Source organism: Camellia sinensis, chromosome 2 (genome assembly GCF_055761805.1).
Source record: "Camellia sinensis isolate YWXY chromosome 2, ASM5576180v1, whole genome shotgun sequence".
Taxonomy (NCBI): Eukaryota; Viridiplantae; Streptophyta; class Magnoliopsida; order Ericales; family Theaceae; genus Camellia; species Camellia sinensis.
This window is the reverse complement of record NC_138962.1, coordinates 31,553,259-31,560,170: the sequence shown is the minus strand read 5'-3', so window position 1 is coordinate 31,560,170 and position 6,912 is coordinate 31,553,259.

The following is a 6,912-nucleotide window of genomic DNA, read 5'->3' as shown; positions in this document are numbered from 1 at the left end:
GTTTTCCAACATCCCACGCAAGTTGTTTTCGCGAAAATATTCAGTTTCAAGCACTTTGAAACGGGTAAATTTTGGCTTCAGGGCTTCTTTTCTCATTTTCGCCACTTGAGGTAAGTTTGTCTCAATATTTGGAAGATTTTCTCGGGAGTTGACTTTTGTTGACTTTTTCATTTCCCGAGAGTTGACTTTTGTTGACTTTTTTCAATTTTGGCTCATTTTCGCTCATTTTTGCTCCTTTTGCAGATTTTCTGAAAATGGCGGGTAACTCTCCTCATGGTGGAGGTCTTCCAGGTGCTGGGGATGATTTTGATGCCATGACTTTGCCCCTGAGGGTCCGCCCCTTTATTCCCGGGAGGTATGCTCCGCCAGCACATGTCCTCCCTCGGGCCGTTTTTCGTCATTTTACTGGTTTTGATGAGCGAGCACCTGGAGATCTACTCCTGCGGGAACCAGAGCATCACCTCTCCTACGAGGCACGAGAGGTATTTACTTCATTTTCTGTATTTTTCGTGAATTTCGTGTTTTTGCCATGCTTGAACACACAGTTTAGCTTATGACATAGTACTTTGTTCGCATCCTGAATATGTAGCTTAAGCACTTGAATTTCTGAACACTCGGCTCATTAATTGATTGCGAGCGCACAACACACATTAGTTAAGGAATGAACACACGGCTCACACACTGATTTGTCGAACACGCAGCCCGAATTAAATGGTGAACATATAGCACTCACTGACTTAGAGTAGAACACATAGCTCAAACTCCGATTTTCTGAACACGCAGTTTAGATTGATAGTGAACACGCAGCCCACACTGATTGAAAGTTGAACACGCAGCCCAAACTTTAATTTCCTGAACACGCAGCCCATATTGATTGTGAACACGCAGCCCACACTAGTTGAAAGTTGAACACGCAGCCCAAACTTTAATTTCCTGAACACGTAGCCCAGATTGATAGTGAACACGCAGCCCACACTAGTTGAAAGTTGAACACGCAGCCCAAACTTTAATTTCCTGAACACGCAGCCCAGATTAATAGTGAACACGCAGCCCACACTAGTTGAAAGTTGAACACGCAGCCCAAACTTTAATTTCCTGAACACGCAGCCCAGATTGATAATGAACACGCAGCCCACACTAGTTGAAAGTTGAACACGCAGCCCAAACTTTAATTTCCTGAACACGCAGCCCAGATTGATAGTGAACATGCAGCCCACACTAGTTGAAAGTTGAACACGCAGCCCAAACTTTAATTTCCTGAACACGCAGCCCAGATTGATTGTGAACACGCAGCCCACACTAGTTGAAAGTTGAACACGCAGCCCAAACTTTAATTTCCTGAACACGCAGCCCAGATTGATAGTGAACACGCAACCCACACTGATTGAAAGTTGAACACGCAGCCCAAACTTTAATTTCCTGAACACGCAGCCCAGATTGATAGTGAACACGTAGCCCACACTAGTTGAAAGTTGAACACGCAGCCCAAACTTTTCATTTCCTGAACATGCAGCCCAGATTGATAGTAAACACGCAGCCCACACTAGTTGAAAGTTGAACACGCAGCCCAAACTTTTCATTTACATGTAGCTTATTTACTTGCACACAGCTTATTCATTTCATTGGCACACAGCTCATTCCTTTCATTGGCACACAACTCATTCATTTTATTGGCACACAGCTCATTCATTTTATTGGCACACAGCTCATTCATTTTATACTGACACATGTATTCATTCTGAATGCAGGTTGGTTCTCGTAGTGTACGGGGGTATGGCTCCACCGCCGCGCGGGATTGGTACGTTGAGCTCCCGGAGGCTGTCCGGGATTTAGTAGATCTGGCAGGGTTCGGGGCCTTCTGCATTGGATTGTCACGTTGTCCTGCCAAGAGGACACTGATGGCGGCCCTGGTGGAGAGATGGTGGGACACCACTAACTCCTTTCATTTCTCTGCCACTGGGGACATGACTATGACCCCTCTGGATTTTGCGGTATTGACCGGCCTGGACATAGGAGGTTGGTCCATTCCTTATGACGAGGACATGGGCGAGTGGGAGGCCGCTTGGATATATCTACTGGGAGCTCGCCCGCCTGTCGACAGAGTCTCCGGGAGAGTTCGATACACTTGGTTCTCTTCCCACTTCCGACGGGCGGAGATGGAGCCCGAGACTCCTGAGGAGACAGAGCAGTATGCCCGCGGTTTCCTTATGTTCCTCTTCGGGACTACTCTGTTTGCCGATAGAGGGAACACGGTCGGGCTATATCTGTTGAGCGCTCTGGTTGACCTATCACAGGTCAGTCGATACGACTGGGGTGGCGCCGGCCTGGCTACCCTTTACTGCTATATGAGTGCCACCTCCCGCGGGCAGGGAGATTTACTTGGCGGCTACTGGAGAGCCTGGGAGGTACTTTTCTGTCCCCTTGATTTACATTTCTGCTCTTCATTACTTGTACATTGTACACACAGCGCACTTTACAGTCTGTATTTTGCCCTCAGCACTTTGTACTTACATTCTACACTGCTTTTCTCAGTTATGGGTTTACGTATACTTCCCAGTATTAGCCCCAGAGTTGGAGGCGGCAGGCGCCCCCATGACCCTATATTCACTGGTGTTCGAGGGCCCGCACCGGCCGAGACCCCGAGAGACTCTCCTTTATCTTCGGCAGTACTTTGACACTGTGCGGCCATCGGAGGTACTTCAGAACTCTCAGTCCCTTCCATTTTCATCTTTGATTTGCTACGCATATTCCCGATTTCTGATTGGTTTATGGACTTGTTATCCGTAGATTACATGGCAGCCCTGGGCGCCCCTAGGTGATGGTCTCCGATTTCAGTATCCTGGAGGATCGGGCACCTCCCAGTACAGGTTCCTGCTCGAAGGACCTGTTGGTAGAGCATGGTTTCTGGGGGAACGCTTTCTACGTCAGGTATGGGGGTATACTTCTCAGGACCCTCCCGCAGCACCCCCAGTCAGTATGCGAACTGCTGATAGGTTCTCCCACCAGGAGGTAGTCGGCGCTATGCTGGGTAGTGATGCCCCGTTGCACCTCGAGGAAGGGGACTACGCCACTTACTGTCATACATATTTGATGCCTCCACTGGCGGGGGTTCGCACCCCGATGACGAGGTCTGCTGGTACGTCATCTTCGAGCTAGGCCCGGGCTCGGGCTGTAGACGCCCCGTCTACTAGTAGGGCTGGTACATCGAGAGGTGGGGATAGATCGGTTCCTCTGACTCCTCCGACTTATCCTCATCCTGGATGGCCGGACATGCCGTCCGAGTTGACGGGATGGCATTTTGGGACTCCTTACCCGATTCCGCTAGAGCCTCCACTTCCTAACCATAGATATGTCAGGGATCCTGATTCACCACCGGTATGATTTATAGCTTTGATTTATTAGTCGGGTACTTGGACATTTATCCCTTTACTGATAGTTTTGCCTTTGTATTTGCAGCCTCCGGTTGAGTATGTAGACGAGATGCTCGGGGTGATGGCCGCACTTGAGGGCATGGTCCTTCGGAGAGAGACACACCTATCCGTTATGGGTGTGCAGGTACCGTTCATCTTTCTTGTATTTATCACACTTCTGATGACACACTGGTTTTGAACATTCTTCTGCATTGTAGAGCACATCTGACACACACCCCACTCACATATTGTACTCGTATCTGATTTTCATATTTGAACTGATGTATTGAACTTTTCATTTTCAGATGCCTCCTGTATATGCTCAGCCGCGGGCCAGGCCACCTGGGCCTCCTTGGGGAGCTGGGCCATGTGGGCCTTTTTACGGAGCTGGGCCATGTGGGCCTTCTCAAGGAGCTGGGCCATCCAGGCCTTTCCGAGGAGCTGGGCCATCCAGGCCTTTCCGAGGAGCTCGAGGAGGGTCCTCCCGCAGACGCAGGGCACACGTTGTAGAGGCGGAGCCCGAGGAGGAGGAGGAGGAGGAGGTTACCGACCGCCAGTCAGAGACATCTGCTGAGGAGGGGGGCTCCGGTCTTGGTTCGGGGAACAGAGGCGAGGCTGAGGGGGATCCTGAGGACGATAGCTCCGACCCGGATGATGATGATGGTGCAGAGGTTGTCCCGCAGAAGAGGATGAGGAGTGCTTCTCATTCCCGCTCCCGAGGACATTGATGCTGCTGTTTCCTGCTTTATTTTTCTTTTTGCTAGTAGTTTGTAGCACTTTGCACATTGTTAGGCAGTTTTATTTTTTGTAAAACTTATGCCTTTGTTCGTTGTAAAACATGATGGAATGAAACAGCTTTTGAAAAGGTGTTTATGTTTTAAACTTCTAGCATCGTACCGCATCATTTTATTTTGCACAAAAATGAAATTGAATGGGAATGTGCATTGTGTAATCACCAAGTCAGGTAGTGAACCGATGTAACAAACTAAGCAACTCAACTTACTAAGATATAACAGAACCCTAGCAAGTTTACAACTCGATAATCAAAATACAATAATGTTGACAACGCAAATAAACAAGACTTAAACAAAGATTGCTTAAACAGAGAGCAATGACTCAAAAACGTGAAACACGTCCGCTCGACAAACAACTCGATAAGCAAAACAACAACTCGATAATCAAAACAACAACTCGATAATCAAAACTCAACAACAACAAAGTGTACTTCGGACGATCTGGGCACCGGAACGCATCCAAAACAGAGGGAAATTAAGGCCTTTGACTCTCCCGTTGCATGGAAATGCTTGAAACTTTCCCTTGAAGGGTAAAACAGGGCCAAGGAGATACACTGGAGCATTGCCGGCCACCTTTGGGAGCCGGCCAACCAATTTTATGGAGAGGGGGAGCCGGCCGGCCAGTTTTGTAAAAAGCAAATGGCTGGCCTGCCAGAAAAGGTGGCCGGCCGGCCACTTATCCCTGCAGTCGCCCAATTTTTGACACGCGTCCTCCTGAATAGTGTTTTTCCCTCTATAAAAGCCTCAACTTCAGGAACATTCATTTCATCTTAGTTTTACACAAAGATGGAGGCGTTTCTCGCAAAAAATCTCACATCTTGGATCTCTTCTCTAGATGGCTCGGAAAAGTTGAACTTCCGGGGTTTTGGTTTGAATGCACTATTCACACTGAGCCGTACTCCGCTACATCTCCCTTTTCTCCATGCTGCGGCAAGGTTCTGGAACCCAGTGACGCACGTTTTTAGCTTCGGCGGCCAAGAGGTATGTCCCACTTTCGAAGATTTTCAGGTTTTGATGGAGTCTGAATGCTCTGAAGTGATCTTGCCCCAGCTCCGTTTTGGCCATGCCCAGGCTTTAGGGCGGATGTGTGGGCTCACGGCGCATGATGCTCGATCTCTGATCTGCAGTGGGGAACTGGATATTCTCGACTTGATCCATCGTTTTTCCAACGCCGGTGACCGCAGTAACCATTATTGGCAGGGTTTCCGGCAACACGCCCTCTGCTTGTGTTTGTTGTCTCACTTTCTGCTTTCCTCGGGCTTCGACGGAGCTAGCATCCGTCTGATTGAAGTTGCCCAAGGCTTGAGAGAAGGAAAGAGCTGTATTGCCATGACCTTGGCTGAGACGCTGATGGGCTTGGATTCTGTCTATCGCCGGGAGACGACTAGGTTTGCTGGGAGTCCACTGCTACTGCAGGTAATGTTTCCCACCCAACCTTACATATATATTTGCTCACATCACTCGGGCCTCAGACTCGGTTTTTCTCACAAAACCCTTGTCTTACTTTTCTCTCATCGTACATCTCTCTATTCTTTATTCTCTCATTTCTCATCCCTCCCCAGGTATGGTTAACGGACAAGTTGCAGATTGTGGACTCTTGCCCAGCCTACTCGGCTCGAGGCTATTTCTTTTGGCAGCGCCTAGTCAATGCTCTTGACGAGAGGTGGTGGTTTGATTGGATGTGCAATTTGTCCGCAGACCGCATTGCTTGGCGTTGCCCTTGGCTCAACCTCCCGGCAATGAGCTATAGTATGTCCCGGCTGATTGGGGTACAGTTGATTGGTCTAACCCACTGCGTATTCTATTTTCCGTTCCGGTTCCTGCGTCAGTTCGGTCACGATCAGATCTGCCCACCGGAGGGGATTGAGTACCCAGCTGCTTTCCCGGTCCGAGGTGCACAGCTTGCCCGATATGCCACAACATGGAGGACTAGAGAGCTCCTGGCTCCTGCTCCCACTTTCAGTTGCACTTTGTCTGACGAGTGCTTGGATTGGCTCAACGAGGAGGCACAGGTTGGGCCTAGCTTGGCATCAGATGCTTCGACCAGCTCTGGGAGGAGGCGCAGAGATACTTGACTCGACTATGCCCCAAATTTATTGCTTTATTAGTATTTTCAAGTTTTCTTTATAAATGTAATAAAAAAAAGCAACCTCGATTATAATGCAAGAGCAGGAGAAATCTGTTTTGAAATCAATGAAATTGAAGGTTGTGGTACTGAAAATTTTCCACTTTGGTCCAAAAATGGTCTTAGTCGTAAAAAGATTAATTTGAACAAAGTCGACTTTTATTAAAACTTTTCAAAACTATTTTCGATGTGGATCAGAACTGGACACGCCGAAGATCTGTCACTGAGATGCACAACCCCAGATCCCTGCAACTGGAAAGTTGCCCCTAGTCTGAATAGCATTGTACCGGAGATCGCGATAAATGCTGATGGATAAAGATGACTGAGATGATCAAAATGGACAGAGTTGATCGGGGAAAAGTTTATGGCTGAACTTCAATGTGAAGCTGCCTACGTATCCCAAAGATGGGAATCAAGCCTTACGTAGTTCAGGCTCAGGTTCACTCGAGTATTTTCACTCTCCTTTTGCGCTCTAACTTTTGCCAAGGCCGCCCTTTGCGGGTTTTCAACCTTGCGAGCTCAGTTTTTATATTTTCCAATTTTTTGTGCTCTAACTTTTGCCTAGGTCGCCCTTTCGGGTTTT